This window comes from Sparus aurata, chromosome 3 (genome assembly GCF_900880675.1).
Source record: "Sparus aurata chromosome 3, fSpaAur1.1, whole genome shotgun sequence".
NCBI lineage: Eukaryota > Metazoa > Chordata > Actinopteri > Spariformes > Sparidae > Sparus > Sparus aurata.
The window spans coordinates 31,327,733-31,351,440 of NC_044189.1; the positions used below are offsets into that span (position 1 = coordinate 31,327,733).

Below are 23,708 nucleotides of genomic sequence, written 5' to 3' on the forward strand. Positions count from 1 at the left end.
CGAACAGACTCGGTCCGGACTCGTTTAATCTCATTAATCCACAACAGTCAGTTTAGATGCACAGAACAGAACAGAACGGGACCGAACCGAACCGCCGGCAAAATCCCGGTCCAGCTCGCGCCGCTGCAGGTATAAATCTGCTTGTTTCTTAAGGTGGGGGGTCGCGGTGGGTTCTGCAGTGATTGGCTCTGGTGCGCGCGTGGCCACGGTGTGCAGTGATTGGCTTTGGTGCGCACGTGACTGTAGTGGCTCCGGTGGACAATGCTCGTGGAATATGTAAAGCATTTATGAAATAATTTATTAACGGTATCATTGCAGTCCAAACAAATGCGAAATAGCACACCCTTGAACCACGCAGCAGCCATGTTGAAACTCTCAGGTCAGTCTGATCCTGATCCGCAGAGATATTTGAGGAACACACACACACACACACACACACACACACACACACAGACACACAGACAGACAGAGTTTATTTGCTTTTATAGAGAGATTGTTGATTTTATATGAGGCTGAAATAAACTCCTCTCTTCAGGCAAGTATGACATTGGGCAGACATCTGAATTCCAAATATCTGTAGTAAAGCTCAGGGCTGGAACTCCTTTTAACTTCTCAGCTAACTTGGTTGAAACTCGGTTGTATAGTTCAGGTAGTGCAGTCTCTGATAAGTATCTCCTGGATGGAAAACTATACTGTGGCTGCAGTTGTTCAATCAGGATGCGAAATCCCGCGTTTTCCACCACTGATAATGGTTGGTCAAGTTGAGCAACTGCTTAGTAATCTCTTTTAGATTTCATGTTGTCTGCTGATTGTTTACCTTGCTTTTGGAATGACTCCAGAAGTGATTCCTGACGGCTCCTTGCGTATTTCTGCCCTCTGACTAAAAATTACTTGCACTCTCTCATGTGGAGCCTTTTTAATGATAATAGCTACATTTAATTTCTATAGCGCCTTTCATGATACCCAAGGACACTTAACAAAGAGGAACAAACAAAAAGGGTAAATGGAGCGCCTGTCAGTCAGCATGGAGGGAATAGCACCTTCCTCTAAACAAACTTTCGTCTGGATGCTCAGTGTTAGCAAGTTAGCGTTGATAGGCTAACAGCTGATCGAGGCTAACAGCTGTTCCGCGGGGCTAACAGTTGATCAGCGGAGAAAGGTGAGTCCATTCTCTGTCCGCTGCAGCTCCGCTCTGTCTCTCACAGGGGAGAGAAACCTTTGAACCTTTGTGAATTATAAATCCATAAACATAACTTCCTTGTCGGGGCTAACAAGTCGCCTTCCACTTATTCAACGTGCTTAAATATGAGTCATATTTCAGATAAACGCCCATTTGTGTTTGTTAAGCTAACTGCTGGTTAATGAGAGTTAAGAATAATCTGACAGCTGTCTGTGTCGGCTGTTTATCTTGCCACAAATCTTAAACTTCTTTCAAATATTGAGTTTACTGCGACTTTTCTGTTGTAAACATTGCTGTTCCTACTAACAGTCACAGCTAAGTATTCAGCTTTCTATAAGTACTTTGTTTATTAATTTTACATTAATTAATCTACATATTGTGTTATTAAGGCCTGAAAAAAAAATTTGCCGTGCACATGCTGCCCTTTTCTGACTTTGAGCCCCTGCCCCTCTATAACCATGTGCACGTCCCTGGTGGGGAGGGGCTTAGAAGGCAGGGCTGCAGTGCAGCAGAGACGAAGAAGGAGGGACCTGGGAGCTGTATCATTCAAATATAAAAAAGTGTCTTGTGCCTCAACATAGCAGTCTGCCATCAGTACGCCTGACCACACCCCACTTTTTTTATATTGTTCAACACGAACAGGGGTGCACAGTTGGGTGCTGGTACATTTGCTATTTACACAACATGGGTGCTGGGCATAAAAATCACATCAGTCTGAAACTAGTAATGACATTTTTTTCTTTGCCGCTTTCTACTGGGCGTAAGATAAAGCCCATAGACTCACATCCTCTTAAATAGCCTCCCTAACTGAAGTGAAATTTGCTGTGTACTAGTTTACTGTTAACTGTTTTTAACAGAGATTAATGGTTACACACAGGTCATTTCTTCAACCCTAGACTGGATTATGTCCTTATTCAGGGAGGTTATCTAAAAGGATGTCAGCATCTTTATTGTATTTTATTCATAATTCTATAATTTTCTGTGAGTTTTACTAATAACTTAACTTAACTTTCTAATCTTGAACCCTGTCTATGTGCAGTTAATTGCAACCTCCCTGTTTCACTAGCCTGCGCTTAATTAGGTTCTAATGAGCATAGGTTATTTAAGATGAGTCTTTGTATTGTTTAGAAATTCAGCCATATCATTAACTTTGTTGCCTAAATCTGTGTGCTACAAAATATTTTGGATTTATGTTTGTACGTTTTTATTCACCCAAATACAGTGTATGATTTTGAGCTTCCCACGCTGCTACTTTTCACCCTTATCAGAGCTCAAAGCACAAAAAAACCTTAACAGCAATGTGTCCTTCCAAAAAGTCTTGACCTAGTTACCGCGTACTTCCACAAGTAGGATACTGTATCCCCATCATTCAATCAGCCAATTTAACACAGAGACAAAACATTCACATTCATGAGTGATATATAATTATTTCAGTGCAATGACGTCTCAAAAATCATCATTTAATAAAAATAACACAGGCACAAAGTGCAACAGTAATAACAAAAACCAATATTCATGTTTGATGTGCATTTCTACTCTCTGCTTCTTTACAAATGTGGCACAAATATCACGCCATAAATATGAAACATGTCATGGAATGGAAGGGCAATGGGAGATTTTGAGCACAGAAAAATATATTTTGCTTACACATAATTTATTTTTGAAGATGATTTTTCCCCGGGTAAAACATAAATTTCATTTGCGGAAACTGAAATATATTCTGTGCTAAATAAATGTGTTTGCATGTTTGCTTTTATGCATTTTAAGGTGCAATAATAACCTCTGCGCTCTCACAAACTCTTGCTGGCTGCGCTGCAGACCACTCACTCTTGCTCTCAATCTCTCCTTCTGTGTGCTCAACTTCGCCTGCACACTGGCTCAAGTTAGCACTGCGTTAACAAACAAAATCACGGCCTCTCCATGGATAACACCGGAGCGCACTACACGGATGCGCTCTGACTCGGAATGCCCTTCCACCTGGACGCCGCACACTTCGATCACTTGCCCGGCCAGAGTTTACCCTACACACGGCTCTCCTATTTCCCCTTTCACGGACTCCTTGGCGTGTGTGATTACTCCTTCGAGCCTGCGTTCAACCGCAAAAGGAGCGGCACCGAGTGTGCTGCGTAAACGAAGGCCACGCGTGGCTCAGAAAGCACCTGCCGCAGGAGCTGGAAGACAAACGACTCAGCAAGTTGGAGACACTGCGGGCGGCTATTTACTAAACACCTGCGGAGCCTGCTGGACTTGAACGCGTCCGGGATGGATGTGTCACTCGGAGACGCGCATAACTGCAATATATATATATATATATACATAAAAATCCACTTTTACACTTTTATGTATATATATATATATATATATATATATATATATATATATATATATATATATATATATATATATATATATATATATATATATATATATATATATATATATATATATATATACATAAAAATCCATAAAAATCCACTTTTACTGACTTCATATTTTAAATTTGCATCAGTGCATCCAGTCCATGCAAATAACATCTGTCTGTGTGTGTGTGTGTGTGTGTGTGTGTTCCTCAAATATCTCTGCGGATCAGGATCAGACTGACCTGAGAGTTTCAACATGGCTGCTGCGTGGTTCAAGGGTGTGCTATTTCGCATTTGTTTGGACTGCAATGATACCGTTAATAAATAATTTCATAAATGCTTTACAAATTCCACGAGCATTGTCCACCGGAGCCACTACAGTCACGTGCGCACCAGAGCCAATCACTGCACACCGTGGCCACGCGCGCACCAGAGCCAATCACTGCAGAGCCCTCCGCGACCCCCCCACCTTAAGAAACAAGCAGATTTATACCTGCAGCGGCGCGAGCTGGACCGGGATTTTGCCGGCGGTCTGAGGAGATCCAGAGACGCGCGGATAACAAAGTGGAATCGGAATCTGTGGATGTTCGTGTTTAGCTAGCCGCTAGCTAGCCCACCTCCCGAAGCGACGGACCGGAAGCATCGGCACGTCCAAACCGGACCTAGGGTAAATAATGTCCGCCACGCTTTTTCGCGAACATCGTCGTCACGTTTGCTTTGTGTCTGGTGCAGGAAGAAACGGTAAAAACGGGCTTTTGTCACAAAGTGTCCAAGCAGCAAGTTTGGTTGTTGAGGAACAGGAAGTTGTGGGAGGGACCTAGGCGGATGATTGACATGCAACGACGGTCGGTGTGTGTGAGAGTTGAGAGATTTGTGACATTTAGCGTGTTTGGAGTGTGTAGTTAGTGTGTTATGTAGTGTTTGGTGTAGTGTGTTTAGTGAGTAGTGGAGTCGTTTTTTTGTTTAATGAGTCAGAATAGAGGAGAAGCTGAATGTGGAGCAGGCAGTGCAGCTCTTCATTCAGCTGGAAGGAGCACAGGCAGACCTGAGCATTGCCTGCATTTAAATGTAAATAGTTACATATAAGTTTGTAATTTTTTTTAAATGTATGCACACATTTAGATAAAAAAACAATTTATATTTGCATTATAAGTAAAAAAAAAAATAAAAAAAAATGGTTTGTTAAACATATTTGTGGTTTTCACAGTAAAAAAATCTAACTTTTTCTACTCGGATTTCACGTTTTTTTTTGTGATTTTAGGTCCATTGTGTTAATACAGTATGTCAAAATAAAAAAAATAACTGTACAGTCACACATGTGAGGTTGTGCTGACAATAATGACACCAAGTAAATAGCTTTTAAGATGAAATATGATGGCAAAATCAAAAATAGTCGAAAACAGCCAATTATACCCTGGAATATCAGATTTCACAACAAACCTAAATATCCCTGACGTCCCACCTTCAAACAGCCTCATTTGGCCATCCATGAAAAAGCTGCTTAACCTCCCACTTTTTTATAGGAATACACTTTTCTTACGGGCACTGCACTAGTATATATATATTACAGCATTTTGGAAATGTAAACAGGAGATGGCCATTTTTGGCCACGAACAAGCTGAGAGGGAGTTTTATCTACTTTGCCTTCCCTGCACAAAAATAACAATGCATAATAATCAGTGTTGTTGTTAATCAGTTACATATCTCAGACTGTGTTATTAATAATACAAGAAAAACCGGTAGCACTGAGAAGATAGGCAGTGGTCATTTTTGTGGTAGTTTTCCAACAAGCGCATTGTGCAAACAAATTGGCATTTGAGGGGTTAAAAAATTAAAAAGGAATGGATATTTTGTACTTATGACAAGAACTGATATTAATCAAAAACTTTATGCAGTAAAAGCAGCAAAAAACATAGAAAAATCTAAAAAATTACAGACTCAATCTGTTGGTGGCCATTTTTTGACACGAACAAGCTGAGAGAGTAGTGAATTTGAATTTGAACAAGGCCAGAGGGTTAAAGCTGCAGTCTGGAGTTCTGAGAAAAAAGTGGACTTAGCCAGAATATTTGAATGAGCACAGCTCCCAGGTCCCTCCTTCTTCCTCTCTGCTGCGCTGCAGCTCTGGCTTCTAAGCCCCTCCCCACAGAGGAGCCTGCCGTGCATGAGCAGGCTTGCAACCACGGTAACAGAGGATGCCAGATAACCAAGATGTCAAATTCAAAATAACAACAACAGCATTAGCCCTGATTGTTGTATTTCTGACCAATACAAATAAATTACAATGACGAGTGGCTCATGTCGAGTCACTGGAGTAACCCCTGTAACAAACAATATTCCTCACATTGCAGTAGACAGAGTTATGGAGGACCAAACCTGACATAAGTATAAATAAATAAATAAATAAATCCATAAATGCATAAATAAATACATGCATAAATAAATACATGCATAAATAAATACATGCATAAATAAATAAATGCTGAAATAAATGTATAAATAAATAAATAAAAGTATAAATAAAAGAATAAATGCTTTTTATTTATTTATACATTTCTGTTCACCTACATTTATTTATTTCTGTATTTCTGTTCACCTACATTTATTTATTTCTGTATTTCTGTATTTCTCTTCACCTACATATATTTATTTCGAGTGTGCTCGATGAGGGTCTACTACTTCTGCCTTACTAGCAGCGCTGATTCCTGTACACTGTACAGAAATGTTGCTGGCTACCAGCAAGCCCGCTCAGCTAACTGTTAGCTGCAGTTGTTGACATTTGTTCATGTAGCTCTGGCTTAGTTATGAATTTGACTGGCGTTCATTTTAACTTGCGAAGGTCCCAGGTGTGCTGGTGGTGTGGTTTGAGAATCCCGTCTGGAGAGAGAGGGGTCCTCAGCCATGTCCGCTAACCAGGAAAAACGTTCTGCTCATCGCTCCAAGTCATGTATATGTGTATTCTAGACGAGCGCTACAGAGCACAAATCGTCCAAAAGTGCATGTTGTCGGTCTCATATCTTTGTCGTGAATGTCTGTACTCTCAAATAACTCATGGGTGGAACAGGCTGAGGCATTTGTTCACGCCAAGCGGCTCGAGAGCGGCGTGGAGACCCCTTTTAGCTCTTATGTTAGCTGTTAGCTGCTCGCTGTAGCGCAGCGTCCAGGCTACCTTGTGACACCGGTTACCATCGGGTATTTTTCATTCCGCACTGTTCAAATGGTCGCTTAAAGCCATCGTTCCGAGCCGCATACATCGTTATTAAGCTGAAGCTAAGTCGGTGTGAAAAGTGTACACTGTCATACAGCCTGCTGGTCAAACAGTCTGCAGAGTACGTTGACATCCAGCCCGAGCTCAGTGTGAGGTCAATCAGCTGTGGCAAATCGTGAGACGTCCAGATCAACCTGTGATACAAACACCAGTAGCGACAATGGTTCATAGGAAAGCCCAGACATGTATCTCACTCTCGGTGGTAACATGTGTCAATAGTTAACCTGGACGCTACGCTCTTAGCGCTACAGCGAGCAGCTAAAAGCTAACTAGCAGCTAACTGCTAACAGCGGTGTCCACGCCGCTCTCGAGCCGTTCGGCGTGAACAAATGCTTAATACTGTTCCACACATGAGTTGTTTAAGAGTACAGAGATTCACGACAAAGTTATGAGACCGACAACATGCACTTTTGGACGATTTGTGCTCTGTAGCGCTCGTCTAGCAGTGGTTTGCAAGTCGCAGCCCCGGCTTCTCCGTGTGGATAGAAGTGTTCAAGCCACGTCAGAACGAATACACGTATACATGACTTGGAGCGATGAGCAGAATGTTTTTCCTGGTTAGCGGACATGGCTCTCCAGACAGGATTCTCAAACCACACCACCAGCACATCTGGGACCCTCGCAAGTTAAAATGAACGCCAGTTAACCTGTCACACTGGTCGAGGCCATTAAGCTAACTGGAGCTGTTTACAACGTTACAGAGAGCGAGGCTTGAGATCAGGAACCGTTTGCTTTTGTCTGGCTCTCCGATTTGACCAATCATGCTCTTGACTGAGGTTAGGACCTCCTACCTCCTCATTTACATATGGACACAGAAATACAGAAATAAATATATGTAGGTGAACAGAAATACAGAAATAAATAAATGTAGGTGAACAGAAATACAGAAATAAATAAATGTAGGTGAACATAAATGTATAAATAAATAAATGTAGGTGAACATAAATGTATAAATAAATAAAAAGCATTTATTCTTTTATTTACACTTTTATTTATTTATTTATACATTTATTTCAGCATTTATTTATTTATTCATTTATTTATGCATGTATTTATTTATGCATTTATTTATTTATACAATTATTTCAGCATTTATTTATTTATTTCTGTATTTATTTATGCATTTATGCATTTATTTATTTATTTATTTATTTATTTATTTATACATACTTATGTCAGGTTTGGTCCTCCATACAGAGTTACCAGGTAATCATTATCCAGTGCTACATTTCTGCCATTCTGCCTTTCTGAAGCATGAACAATGTTATTTCTCTAAACCAATTCAACTACTTCAGAGTGAACTGAACACAAACTAACATTATAACTGCCTGGTCACTTGAAAAACACTTTTGCTAACCAGTCGCAATAAAGACAAAGCTAAACACCAGAGTTGGCATACAAGTTCACATGCTAGATTTACCAACAAGCTACGTAGCTCAACTGCAACATCATACATTGATATGCGCTATTGCAAGTATTACACTCTTAGAAATTTCTTGTAATTTTACAGGAAATTCCTGGCTAATAATTGCCGTAAATTTACTGTAAACAGTATACAGGACTGTTGCTGTAAAATATCTACAACAAGGTACTGTACTTAATACAACATCCTATTGTAATTAATTACAATACAATCGTGTAAATTTCCTGTAATTTCACAGGATTGAATACTGTAAATATTACAGCAAAATGTTATATTTACAGCGACTCAGTAGCCAGGAATTTCCTGTAATTTTAGGGATTTCCTGTTATTTCACAGGACAGGATATTGTTAATATTACAATCAAATGCTGTAACATGGATACATGTCCTCTTTCAGACTTCTGCAAAGAAAAACAAAACAAGTGGTATTTTTGTTGTTTTTTGATATTTTATTTTCTCTTAAAATTGAAGAGAAAACGGAGTGCACAATGCACAATCATTTACCATTATTTATTTTCAACAACAATCTTTAACATGTAAAATTCACTGTCCATGTATGTACCAAGCTTATTTTAGTAACACATGGCTGAAACAAGCCTGGTTTTGTGCAAAAAATACAAATACAATACAATGCAATACAAAAATAGAAGCTCATTAAGACTAGTTCCTTATTAACTCTGATAAATAGCATCATAACAAAAGAGGATCAAGACATACTTCTGAGAACTACCAGCAAAAGCAGAGACAAAAAGGACTGCTCAGATGGGACAAAATTGGCAAAGCTGCCATCATAGATTCCTTTCTCCGCAGCCCTGCTGCTATTACTGTACCAAACTGTCAGGATCTGGGGCCAGGGACTCAAACGCAGACTAGAGTTAGTTGGAAACACGTGTAATTTATTAAATACACAAAAGCAATAGTGGTGACGTGGCTGGTGTCCTTCGAGATGCCGGGAGTGGTGGTGTGACTCAGGCTCAGGCTCCAGGTTCGTGGTCGGTGATGCTGGCAGGTTAGGTGCTCCTCCGAGACGCCGAGGGTGGTGGTGTGACTCAAGCTCAGGTTTCGGGTTCGTGGTAGGCAGCGCTGGCAGGTGACAGGGTTCAGGCTCAGGACTGGTGGTCTGTGACGAGGCAGAGAACAGGTAAGCAGAGGTTTCGAAAAAACACAAGAACAAGTTCAGGTGCGGCTGGTGTTTTCTCACTGTGACTGATTCAACGATCCGGCGGGGTCTGGAAGGTTGGTCTGGGTATATATGGGTGCACTGAGTATGGTTGATGAGCTGCAGGTGTGCTGATCGGAGCTCCAGCAACCACGCCCACCAGTGGCTTCCAGAGGGAGAGAGAGGGAGAGCAAAACACAGAGACATACACCAAACCAAAACACACCAAGCACACAAAAGGGGAGCAAAGGAAGACAAAAAATCACAAACATACACACACTTGGCAGGAGGCCCTGATCACGGCCTGCGGGTCGTGACACAAACTGGTTGAACATGAGTTGACGAACATATTTCAGAAATCTAAACATGAGTAATCTAACAGTGGAATGTTCAGCCTTTTCAAGCACATCAATCTAATATTGTGATCAAGTTTGCTGAGACATGCCCCCTGTCCACTAATGTCCCCTACCCACCAATTCAAAATCCAGCAGTTTTCTCAAAAGAGTGCAAACTGGTGTGTTCTGCCCTCGTTTTTTCTCAGCCTTGCTGCCTGTCTGGGGATTTATGCCGCAAAAGGATCTGAAAATGGGGAAAAAAAACACACTTATCAGGTAACATTTAAGACTGATTTGACATAGTCATAACCATGACATGAAATATTAAGGGATCTTGAATGAGTGAGTAAGTGTGTGTGTGTGTGACTGAGAGTTGGTGTAGGCTATATGAGTGTGTGTGTGTGTGTGAGTGAGACTGAGTTGGTGTAGGCTATATGTGTGTGTCTGTCTGTGTGTGTGGCTTGGCACGATTCACTGCGATACAAGTGCACCGGTTGGAGTGGTGTACATCGGATCGAAATCGGGCTGAAAACGTGATGTATCTCCCTTAAAAAGCTTTGCATTGGTAAAATCTGATTTCATATTATTATATAGGCCTGTATATTTTTAAATGATTATTCTTCATTCAATCATCATAATTATCTCAGCCATTTCACAAATGAGCAGACTATTAGATGCGGAGCGATAGGTCAGTTTTCAGGAGTAAATTCATGAGCATCAGGGTTCTCCCCAGACGGTGGAACAGCGGCGCTGCGCCGCTATACCGCTAGGTCAGCGCCACTATACTCCGCGCGTGACGGTGACGAGCGTCCATCCGTCCGTCCCCCGGTTGACGGCTAGGAGCTCCCGGCTGACGGCAATGAGCCTCCCGCCCGTCCCCCGGCTGACGGAGTTGATGACCGTCCGTCCGTCCGTGTCTTCCCCCCCCCTCCCCGGGACTGATGTTGACGAGCGTTCGCACCCCCCCGGACAGACGGTGCGCCGCTATACTAAAGATTTTATGGGTAGAACCCTGAGCATCGTTTACAAACAGAAAGATCACATGGCTATGATCGGATTCATGACAGTGCCATGTTTAAACACATCTCTGGATGAACTCAAGTGTGCTTGCGGCTTCTGCCGGATACTGTAAGTTGAAGACATAATAGGCAGCAAAGAATGCTCCCAATCCATGCAGGAGGTTGCTGTGGGGCCCCATCACACATGCTCCTTCCATGGACATAATCTACGTGTCTGCGCCGTGCAGCATCTCTCCTGAAACCCATGAACAATATGATAACTAAAAGCTGCACAACACGCTAGAGCCACCTAACATGAATTCATTAATGTTCAAGTGGAGAAAGACTCACACACCTCCACTTGAACATTATTATCTCCTTTGACCACTGCACCCTCCATCAACAACTCAAAGAAAGACATTTTTAGGCGCAACAGTCCTCCCTCAACCACATGAAATCATTAAAGAATTAACTTCTACAAAATAAGGGAAGATTATACCTGGTACAACTAATCAAAGTGTGCTTGGCAGGGTGACAGCTCTCTTGATATCGGCAGCCGTGGCAGAGGACTGGAGAATAAAAACCACAAGTTAAGCCACGGGTAAGTCAAAAGCTGTCATGTTCTACTCAGCACCAAGGAGGAAATCAGCTTCAATTTATAGTGCCAAATGTAGAAATGGCTACATATGGCAAATATGTTTTAAAATATGGATGCCATGGCAATAAAACAGTAAATTAAAATTATTTTATGAACTACATGGCAGAGAGCAATAGCTAACCCATCAGAGTCTAGCCTGGATCAGACCACGGACTCCGCCCACTTCACTGAGTAGGCTCCGTCTAGGGTCTGGATTCCCCATTCAGAGCAACGAGCACAGCCAGACCGGGATAATGTTAGCCCAATGAGCGCTGGGGTTGAAAAAACAGACGATTTACTGGAATAACTGCTCTGAAACCAGAACAGTATTCTGCATGGAGAGCTTTTTTACAAGGGGCGACGTTTTGGCTGTTCTCCAAACTTGCAATGGGAAAAGTTTTCTTTTGAAAAGGTATCTAAAGCCCTCCCTCTTTGTAAAGGCTTTGAAATGAGACGGGTGTCAGACTGAAGCGCTAGCTGGTGACTGATTTCTGGTTATTAACAATTACAAAATAGCAGGACAGAGATGGGAGGGAGGGAGTGAGGGAATCGTTAATTTATGTATGCACTGCAAGTTATACTCACATCAGCCGTAAGGAAGACACCATCCCCCTCTTTGAAGTGAGCAAGCAGGCACATGATGGTGCAGATAGCTTTGTTGCCACTCACTTCATTGTAGGCTTCCAGAACCTTTCCCACCCCGCTGTCTTCTGCTGTTGGAAGTACTCCATGATGTTCTGACTCCTGTTGTTTATGGCGGCTGGCAGCTTCTCCTGGATAGGAATTCCGGTCAGCTCACTGAAGTGTGAGAACAGGCCCTTCAAGGAGAAGAGAAAGGGCCAGTGGTCCTTCATTTTTGAGATGCTGTGTGGAGGGTTCAGCATTGAGATCATGACGCTAGAGAATGTAGGTTAACTGAAGCCATCTCTGAAGTGCTCCTCTCTCCATGCCTGACATTCCTTCCTAGGGGTGGGGGGAGTCAAAATTTGGATGCATCAATACTCAAAAATAAAATACAAGTTTGTGCATCAGGATGCCTAAATATAAATTTACACTATTCCTACCTGGGCATATAGCTGCTGCATCTGAGTCTTCATCTCTTGTATGGTCTTCAGTCTCGCCTGAGGGGAGTTCTTGAGGTGCCCATCAGACACATCCATATTGATCAACAGGACCTCTTCCGTTTGTCCTCGCCTGGGGATTGCTGCACTTATTCTTTCTTAACCGTGCCAATGTGTTGTTTCAGTTGACGTGCTCGATTCTGGTTTTTAATTGCTGGACGAGCGATGCTCCAGCTGTATTTCCATCATCATCCACATCCCCAAAACATATGGGGTACTTCTGGATTATATCGTTTGCTACTTTCAAACAGATCCCTCTATTTGGTTTCGCATTGTGCACCCTCATTTGTTCGACAAGCTCTCTGACCATCGCTCTTCTGGCAGCAGGATTTGGTCTAGTAGAATTTATGATGGCTGACTGGATCTCTGATGTCATCTTCTCCCAGTTAACCTTCAAGGATGCAAACAGAAAATGGTGAAAAAAGAGAGAAGGATACAAGGATATCTTAATCTCAGCCTCGTTTTCATTGGGGGCATCCCGGGGGCATCCCTGAAATCAAACCATTCTCGGTAGCGTGCTAATGATGAACATCGGCATTCACCCAGAATTAAGCCATCGGTGCATTCCTAATGAGTGAAATAGAAATATATTTTAGGAATTGCCAAGACCCCCAGCCCCACCTTCAAATTTCCAGGCCATGGTGTGCGTGGTGAGGGCAGAGCTATTGGGTTGGATGTTCGGGGTGTCAAAGGTGAGGAGAGTTGTGGACTTCCCGTGGGGGACAGGGTTGAGGAGAGTTGTGGAGAGCCAGGAGGAGATAGGGCTGAGAAGGAAAAAAAAAAATTTACCATTATACCCCTATGATCCAGACATACTATGGTGTATTTAAAAACCCATCATATTTTCTATAAAACAAAATCATTCATTTTTCATTCATTTCAAACTTTTTGTTGTGGTAGCCCCCAAAAAACAACTGTAGAAAGCCACCTGACAGCCAAGGTCACATCACGTGACGCTTTAGAAAAAAAAAAGGTGATTGGTGACCAGGGAGGGAATTCCATTTGGCCATTGATGTTGCAACTTTTAGGGCAATGAAAGTGCATTTCACAATCTGCCAAACACATCAGTTAATACATCACGCCACAATCATACCGTATAAAAAGATAAAAATAAATAGCACCATCACCACAATCGTATTGGAATACTTGTACAATCCTAAATTCAAAGAACACATTAAGCTACGTAACACAAATTCACACTCAGGGCATAGTTCATGAAATAGGCTAATAAGGCAACATAATCAATTCATTTTTACCTGGCATAAAAAGCGGCTTTGATGGGGTGGCTATGGTGGAGAGGCTATGATGGTGGAGCAATGATGTGAGTGGCACCATAAAAGTAGTCTACGTGCGTTCATAAATTAACTCTAGGCGCAGTTTCCGAACCGTCAAGAGTGTGGCAGAGTGTGCTCGGAGTGAATTTATGAATGCACCCTAGGTTTACGAGTTCAACTGTGAACATTCCTATATACATAGAATTAAAAACAGTTAAATCATTAGGGAGGACAAAGGATAAAAGCGCCTTGTGTCCTGATAGACACACTATGCAGACGACCACCCCCATCCCCGAAACGCACATAGAACCCGAACCACCCAACCTACGGTTACCTTGAGATGAAAAGGCACGGAGGAGCTTTCTAGACTGGACCACACGGAGAAAGGGCAGAAGATTTTCTTCACTTAGAAGGCTCATGTCCTCCTTGTTCTCCACACCAAGTTCCTCCAGGCCTGCCATCAAGGTAGTTAGTGTGTCTGCAGGGAGGTCCGGAAGTACTGCCAGGATAGCCCTCCTGAGCTCCTCCTGTGCTGCAGCCATGTCTCTGCAGCAGTGGCGTCCCTATGCTGTTTTATTCAACACCGGCTTTGGGACTGACCGGCTGATGATTGGCTGTTCTGCCTTAAGTCCCGCCTCTCTTGCTGTGTTAGATTTATTGTTCAGCTCGTGCTGATGAGGCGGGAACTACCGTAAAATACCAAATAATAGTCGGGGCGTTTATTTGTTTCAATCACTTAACAGACCAGGCGTTTATTTGGGACAGGTGTTTAATTCCCTCCTCACAAAAATCCAGGATGAAAATGTCACAAACTTCACCAGCTTCTCTGTGAATTCTCTGGCATCCCTCTGGACAACAGTTGTCATCTGCAAGTGAAGTTGTTGGGTGGAGGAAACGATTCAGCCTACCAGCACTCGCTGCAAACTCCTCATCTCTGCTGTCACTCACGGTAGCGCACATTTGTTTCTCCATCGCCATGGTCATTTTGCGGGACACTCTCGTGGCATGCCCATTTGCTGATAACCCATCCCCGCATGTTTATCTCAGGCTCCTCGCTAGCCTTCTTCCTCCCTCCACCAGGCAGCCTGGCCCTCTTTGGGTCGACAGAGAAACGTCTAGCGTCTGCTTCTCCCGAGTTTTCCTCTGTATATTTTACAACAGAAAGTTTGAATTTCAAGTCGTACTTTTTATTGTTTTGCTGCACCGGAGCCATGGCGATCATCACCCCCAATTTCCACTGGATACGTCTCCGCTGCGTTGCAGCTCCGATCCGGTTTTGCTCCGCCGTCCGCCGTCCGGCAATATCCACCGGTTGCGGTTTGAGTCCGCTGCGGCGCAGTACGGTAGACAGCTGGCTCACGAGGCAGAGGAGTTCCCGCGATGATCACATGATCACTCACGACCGCAGTTATAGGTCTGTGTTATTAAAATCAAGAACACGAAGTGTTCCCGACCGAGGGATTAGCAGAAAAGCTTGTGTTTGTCTCTTTTTTTGAGATTTATGTACTGGTGTCAACACCGAGTGTTTTATTTTGAAAGGTAACCGGATGCTGTTTGTTATTTTAGCGCTTGACTTCCTGTCTGCTCGGTGCTAAATTCAGCTGAATTGCTGCGTCGCACTCCGGCATCCGCCAGATATAGGAGTCCTGCGTATCTGTGCCGGAGGGCGCCGGACTGCCGGAGCTGGGACGGAGCAGATACGCAGCGCAGCGGACCTGGTGGAGATTGACACATTGACTAAAGTGAAACGTATTTGCTCCGCTGGCGTGGCGGAGACGCAACGCAGCGGAGACGTATCCAGTGGAAATTGGGGGTCAGTGTGTTATTGACTGACAGAAAGCAAGCATATGTGAAAAAGGCGAAGAGGAAAAACATGCAGTGTCAGAGGTCACGTCTTCTTCCTTGATTTTTTTGAAAAATAAATAAATTAGACTCGACATTTATTTGGAACAGGTGTTATGCCGAGAAGTGCCTGCACGCCAGGATCTGCATGCTGCATGCAGATCCCGGCGTGCAGGCACTTCTCGGCATAACACCGGCGGTTATTTACCGAAATATACACCTGTACCCGGAGTTTAAAGATGACCCTGAAGTTAATTGAAACCCAGCTATTATTTGGTAATTTACAGTAGCTAGGTTCATAGTTGGCACCGGCACATATCCACCTGGACATATAGACGCCTCACTGAGCGGGCTGTGTTCAGTATACAGGTCGACACCAAACCACAGGATGTGTTTGATAATGTTTTTATGAATGTTTACAGCTGCTAATGTATGTAACGCTGTTACTGTGATGATACATGACAGTTAAATATTGAATCTGTCTATAATTACCAGATCCTGACATGTAGCCTAACTGTGATTTTTGATAATCTAAGTACTAATAATAACAATCATGATAAAAAATTAACAAAGACTGCAGATCAAGATAAGAAGCTGCAATTGGCAGTGAGCCTGTTTTTTTTTCTTTCAGCAGTGAAGTGATATACTCCATGACAGAACATTATAAAATATGATAATGTATAAAATAACATTTAATGGTAAAAAAGTACAGTTGCAGTAGGCTTCTATTATAAATATGCAGCATATATAGTTTATAATAATAATAATAATAATAATAATAATAATAATAATAATAATAATAATAATAATTATTATTATTATTATTATTATATTATGCAGTCAGTTGTCCATATTTTAAGTTAGATTAAATGAACCAAGACAGATGTCACATTTACATGTCAGGGTCTGGTTATTATAGACACAGATTCAATATTTAAGTGTCATTTATCATCACAGTAACAGCGTTACATACCCCCCCCCCCCCCCCCCCGAAATTGTTTTCAAAAAAACACCACCACCACATCCATCCCCCGCACTTTTAAAAAGCTTGCTACACCCCTGCCTGTAGGCTACGTGGAGAATGTCTCTATGTCTCAAAATTTTTCATTAACTGACCTGCTATGGGCTAAGCCCTGGATGTGTCAGAAACCGCCACTGCTCTGCAGAGGAGTGATGGAGACAGATCATTGTAATGTCACACATTTTGTAGGCTGGCAAAGGATAATAATCCAGTAGATCATCATGCCTCATGCAAACAAACTGTTCTTGGGGTGTTCCCAAAACACTATAGACACTGTCCCTCAACTTAACAAAACAATATTTTTCTGAGACAAAGGACACAGAGCCATGGTGCACAATGACCAGCTCTATCTTGCCAAACTCCAACTGTTCTTCAGTTTTCCCCAGCAAAATAAACATGCCCTTTTTGTATGATGTGCCCTACACCGTCACTGTGTGAGATGTTACTGTATCTTTAGATTCAAAATGCAAACCAACAACAGCCTCTCGGATTTTGTCGCTGTAGTCATTTACATAGAATGTCATCTCTTTATCCAGTAACACACTCGGCTGAATCATTTCACCTGCACTCAAGTATGCCTGGAAGAGCTGGTGTCTCTCTGCAACTGTCTTGCAGATGTTCTTGAAATTATGTAACTTCCTAGCACATCTTTTGAAGAATGTGTGCTTACTCTCAAACCTGAGAGTCCAAAGGCGAATTAGGGGACCAAAGTGGGCAATGAGCTCTGGATAATGAAGTAAATAGTGGTGTTTGGGCTTCAGGGGATCATTGGGAAAGAGCTGCCTTCGAAAGTAGATATACTCCTCGATTAGTATTTTAAGATAAGCAACCTGATCTGTAGTGATTGCTGGTGCACAAATGAGCTCTACAGTTTCTCTGAGCTGCAGCACAAGTTGCCAGGCAGCATTCTCACACAGATTCCTAATCCTATCTCCTATCAGGAGAGGGAGCAAACGCAGGAAGCACCAGTTCTGGACTGCATGTCCACTAAGTCTTTTGCTACCTGGTGAAACATCGGCTGGTTTGTCCTGGGCATCATTCCCCTGATAGTTGAACTGATCTTTGCACCTGTTGAGCTGTGTATAGCTGAAATGTTTCTCCTCAACTAGATGACCGATCAACAAACTAAGGTCACAGGAAACAATGCCTTCAAACAGGTCATGGGGGTAATCCAGGCTGGCAAACATTATTGTAAAATGATTAATAAGTACAAAATCATGGTGCATTGTTTGTATGTTTTGTAATACCTGCCTTAGGACAACAGATGAAATTTAGCAGTTATGCTAACTCTGGCATATTTACATATTTTTGATGCTCTTTGATATGGTAATTAATATGCATTGTCCAAATCAAATAAATAAAAAAATAAAATAAAATAAAAAGAAGGGCAGTTGGTTAAAAGGAGAGTCTGACTTAATACCACATTCAGAATTTGTACCACTGTTTTCTAATTCTTGTAGATGATTCAGAAAATACTGTTCTGTACGCTTGTTGCCACATAATAATGGAGAACTCTCAAAACCTGATCTTTTAATATCACAATACCTGCAGAAGTAATGGCTCACACTAAAGTTCTCAACAAATCCCCCAATACCGTGAGACCCTAAATTGTCATCCGAAATACCACACAGTCGACCTCTGACAATTTGGCCATTATTTATCTTGATGCCAGTCTCCTCAAGAGCTTTCAGGTCTTTAATGAGGGGCTCAAATACCTTGTCCATCCCAAAATATTTGAAGTCCTGCTCCTTACACAAGAAAACAAGCTGCATTTGATCAATGGATGATCTGTATGAGGCAAAATATCTGTTAGAGTGAGATAAACTGCTAGAATCTCGTGTTTCTTTTTAGAAGAACCAAGTGGATTAACCACTTCAAATGCATCCAAGAGAAGATGGCGACCAAGAGAAGATGGCTTCGCTTTAAATAAAGGGTTGCACTGAGCTCCCTTCCCATCATTTACATCGTGGAAAATACCCTCTGATGATGGTTGGGAACGTGTTGCTGAATACTGTTCCTGCTGGGGATATATATTGATATGGATTTAGCAATTCAGATGCAGTGTTTCCTCTACATTCATTTAGGAGTTGCGGGCCGCCAAATTTCTTTTTTTTTCTTTTTTAATTTTCTTTTTTTTTTTTATTGTCGCAAATACACCACCGCCACATCATATCTCCACCTTCACAGCAGAGTCCTGCACTGGGTCGGGTGTCGTGAGTGCTGAGGTAAACTAGATAACTATCTTGCTCAGTATCTACTCTTTGGAGTAGATCCCCCGAGTAGATCAACGTTAATTACTTGCGAGAGCGCGGCCTTGAAAGTGACATCACGTCAAGCACCCAGGCACCAGGTCGGAGAGTCAGAGGAGTGTCATCTTGAAAATAGGGCAACGACTCACCGGAGAAAAAGGTAGACTTATTAGCTTAAGAGAACTTATAATAGATTTAATAAGTTCAATAGACATTCGCAAGATATTGATGGCCAGCTAAGGTTACGTAACATATCGGTAGCTTAGATAATTGGGCCCGGTGCCAACTCAACTCAGTGTCGCTAACGTGAGTAAACTAATTGATAGCATTAAGCGAATATATACACGCCATGATGTAACTGCTGACTGCATTTTCAGATGAGCTTGTTCAAATATTTCTCAAAGAAGAGAAATACACCTGATGAAGATGACGCTAGTCAGGTATCATTAGCCTTTTACTGACTCAAACGAAGATGGTTAGGTAAAAAATTGTGTTCACACTTGTAATCAGATGTGATGTGAGTGTAAATTATCTAACGTTAATGTTTTATGTAATCGTATAAGACAAGTAACATTAGACAGGGAGGAGCAGTAGAACAAAGTGAAGGAGAGCAGAGTACAGCAGGGGGAGAGCCGAGTGAAGGAGCAGGAGAGCAAAGTGATGGTGCAGGAGAGAGAGATGAGAGTAGAGGAGAAAACCCTAAAGGGAAGCACAGGCTATCAGGCTGGGACCCTAAATTAAATTAAAATTAAATTAAATAAAACAATTTTTGTATTTTATTGTTGTATTTTTTGTTATTATTTTTTATTTTTACATTCAGCCTTTAAAAAGCCATTTTCCATGCCAGCCATACAATAAAAGCCTGCCCCCGCTGCTGAAAAAAATCCTAGAGGAAACACTGAGATGCTTTATCGATTCCTGCTTATTGATCTGTTATTTTATCGATTCTCTTATCGATTCCCAAATAGGCTGAAAAACAAGTACTACATGAGTACAGAAAAAAGAATACAACCTGGTTTATTAAAATAAATAAATAAACAAATAAACAATAGTCAAATGAGTAAAATGAGTCCACAAGTCAAGTGGCTATTGGCTAAGGATAATCCCATAGAGGAACAACAAATAACTGACGTTATCTGCAGACTGACTACCAGAGCCAGCAGCAGCCTGACTCTAACTGCCTCTGCTATCATCTACATTACATGGATGGAAAATGCAAAATGCACAATTGAAAGCTGGTGACACAAATTCCAAAATCGTGGTGCTAAATTAACCTCATTTTTACCATTATCACGCGACGTTAGCCAGTTGTTTAATTTTACCTGCTGTGCGTCTGCTGCTAAGTGCGTCAAACACATGGCATTGCTTGAGTATAATGCCGTGTTGTGTGGCCAAATGCTTGGATATATTAGTTGTATTACCGCCTTTGGCGCACAGATCCCTCTTACGGGTATTACAGGTGACGATCCCGAGGTGTCCTTCTTTGTGAAATGCAGCCAGACTTTGGAAAGTTTTTGCCGGGACGACATTTCTCTACAGTGCATCGCACGTAGCAGCTCAGCTCACCTCTACTCTGCAGCAGCTTGTGTGTGTGACGTCATCACAAATTTGCGAGTGGGGTACGTTTGTTTACAGTGGCGACGCAGCCCGAGAAGATCGATAGTGGAATCGTAAAGGGTTTTTGTTAGCGATTCCAAAGAAAGAAAGAAAGATTCCAAAGAATCGTTTGACTCAGAACCGGTTCCCAAACGGAACCGGTTCCCAAACGAAACCGGTTAACGATGCGCATCCCTAGTTCCTGCATGGACTTGCTTTTTAAAAGTGCAGCCAATGTTTCTTTAATAGGCACATACTGGGCAAACGATTCCTGACCTTTCTCATTGATACCTAATAACTGAGGTACAGGCTCAACATAATTAAGATGTTTTTTAAAAGCTGTCTTTCTTTTCTGGTCTGTGCTCAAAGGTCCACTGTTACAGGCTGTGAGGAGATCGTCTTTTCTCATTTCATCCATAATGTTACTAATTGTGGCCTCTGGGATTCCAAAGACAGTTAGTTTCTCACTCAAGGTATTAAGCAGATTTGTCAGACTGACATCATGGACATCTTGATATCCCTCAATACTAGTTTGTATTGTAGTAGCCGGCAATCGTAGCTTAGCCTGAAGTTTTAGATAGAAAAGTGTGATATTCTGAAGAAAGAGGGATTCATCAACTGCAACAGGCACTACTTGCTCATCATCAGAATAATTAACGTTAGATGGTTCACACTGATTCACTGGTAACAGGTCTTCCTACATGGAGGGGTTTTCTACATGTTCAACACTATCATTGCGGTGCTTCTTAGAAAGATGGGATGCAAAACTAGACAAAACAGAGAACCTTCTATCACATCCTCTAAATAGGCATTCAATGTGTAATCCTTCACGCAAATGTGACCTCAAGTGACAAACTAGTAAAGATGATGTTTCACACCTTACTGCACAAAAGTCACATTGTATAGGAGTACATGGTCGCTGACTATTCCTCAAAGGCACATCTGCTTTGTGGTCTCTGTACATGTGAGCTTTAAGAACAGAAATTTTAACATACTGTCTGGAGAATTCAGGCACACCACACTGATATCTGTAATTAGCACTATTGCTATGCAACTTAATGTGCTGAGTAAACTCACAAACTCTTTTAAATTCCTTTCCACACGTGCTTAACTTGCAAAGAAACATTTAGGACAGTTGCTGTGTGAAGCTCGCTAGCTAAGCAGCCAGTTGGCTGCTGATTGAGCTCACCCTCACAACACATGGTGGTTGTCTCAAAATGTTTGGCAAAACAGCGAAACCGACAAAAAACAAGATAGAAATATATAAGATAATGTTGTAAAATCTATTATTGATATAGGCTTTAAAAGTTATAAGAAGATAGCAAACATACAAGTTACCTTTTTAAACTAACAGCTAACAAGCCAACTAGCACTTACAGGAGGCAGACGTGACGTTCTTCTCAGAGGTCAAGAGCGCAATGAAAATCTTTCCACAGAACACCAGACTTTCAGCAAGTGAACAAAGTTGAGAAGAGACCGTTTCACGACAAGCATTTGGAATTTTTTTAAGATGCACATGCGCAGTTCAGTTTAATATTAGACAGTTAAGCTAGTTACAAACCGAATGAGTCGAGCTAGCTAGCCAATTAATCCAACCAGTGAAAGAACCATGTTGACGTTACTTCAGACAGATTAAAAATAGCCTCAACTTGTGATGAACAAGCTAGCTAACATTAGCAACTACCGGTACAAACCTGATTTCAGTGGACTGATGGAGGAACATTAACGTTATCTTCGTTAGCCACCTATGTCCGCCCTTTTATGTGTAACGTTATGTGTCACTTAATACTTGATGTGTCACTAAATATAAAAGAAAGTTAAGCACCCACCCCTTGAGTGTATCTAGTATCAAGGGCTGTAAACAGTGTTGTAAGGTTGCGTGTACAAATCCAGGGGGCAGCTGACTTTATGTTAGCTAACGTTAATTACAGCAGACGAAACTGTCACCACCCACTCAGATAAGCAGAACTAATAACGTTATATGATATAAAAATACATATGTAAGGCTAACCGTAAGTTTCATGACGTTAAGTTACCTTCGTCCCAGAATGTTAGCTTCTTCTTTTTTTGTTCTTCTTAAATGTTTGCGTCATACCAAGATGTTCGTTGAAAACTAACCGCGCCTACAAATTCACAATTCAGACCGCAGCGATCCCATGAAGCAATGCGGAGGCTGTAAAACCAGTGTAAAACTCCGCTTGTACAGTGAAGTTACAATAATAATACAGGACTGTCCATAAATTTCCCATGATGTCACTTACATTAAAAACACAAATACAAAAAAAAGGTTGTAAGATTTTCGGTAGAAATTACATCATTTGCTAACAGTGTACTGTAACCCAGTGGCGGAGCTAGAACGTAGTTAATGGGTGGGCCTGGAAAAATCAGGATGGGCCTGATTATTTTTAAAGCAGATATGAGATGTATGTAAACGATTAATGATAAGCTATCATAAAATCTGCCGGGCCACTGTAAATTAGCCTATGGTACAAATAATATACCTATGAGTGGATATACAGCAGAGACTGCTACTCCACAACTGGACCTCTGTTCTGTTAAATTTAACTGTTAAGACCCAAAGGGGAAAAAGAGGGAGAGAACGAGAGAAATCGAGTTTATGTAGGCTATTTGATGAAAGTAGCGTTTTCACTAGATGGCCAAATGAGGCTGTGTTTGAAGGTGGGACGTCTGGGATATAATTGGCCGTTTTTGACTACTTTTGATTTTAACATTATATTTCACCTTAAAAACTATTTACCTTGCCTTGTTTGGTGTCATTCTTTTCAGCACAACCTCACATAGGTGAGTGAACAGTTATTATTTCATTTTGACATACTGTATTAACACAATGGATCTAAAATCACAAAAAAACAAAATCAGAGTAGGAAAAAGTTAGATTTTTTACTGTAAAAAAACAACAAATATGTTTAACAAACCATTTGTATTACTTATATTTAGAGCTGTCAAACGATTAATTTGTTTAAACGCGATTCATCGCATTTTGTCCATAGTTAACTTAACTTAATAGCAAATTAATCGCAATTTTTGGGTACATTTTTTTCTGTTCTAAACAGGCACATGCACACATAAGGCCCAAGGGGTGCTTGAGCCCCTGCCCTTTTTGCCTCGTATTATAAAGTGCCCCTTTTGGGTGTTTTTTAAATGAATAAATACGTTCCTGTTGTACAAAGGGATGTCAAAAAACGGCGGTATAAAAATGCCACGGTTATCTACCGTACGCATTTCGTA

At 41.6% G+C, this 23,708-nt stretch overlaps 1 protein-coding gene across 3 annotated transcripts in view; it reads left to right on the forward strand.

Moving 5' to 3' along the window:
- LOC115578948 (death-associated protein kinase 2) overlaps positions 1-23,708 on the forward strand; it is a 69,094-nt gene that overhangs the window by 5,051 nt on the left and 40,335 nt on the right. The window contains exon 1 of one of the 3 annotated variants that reach the window (XM_030412321.1): positions 11,255-11,320. The exons of the other annotated variants lie outside the window; for them this stretch is intronic. The gene's annotated coding sequence lies outside the window, so the exon portion shown is untranslated. Of the gene's footprint in view, positions 1-11,254; positions 11,321-23,708 lie in introns of those variants that run through there. 3 annotated transcript variants of the gene reach the window in all.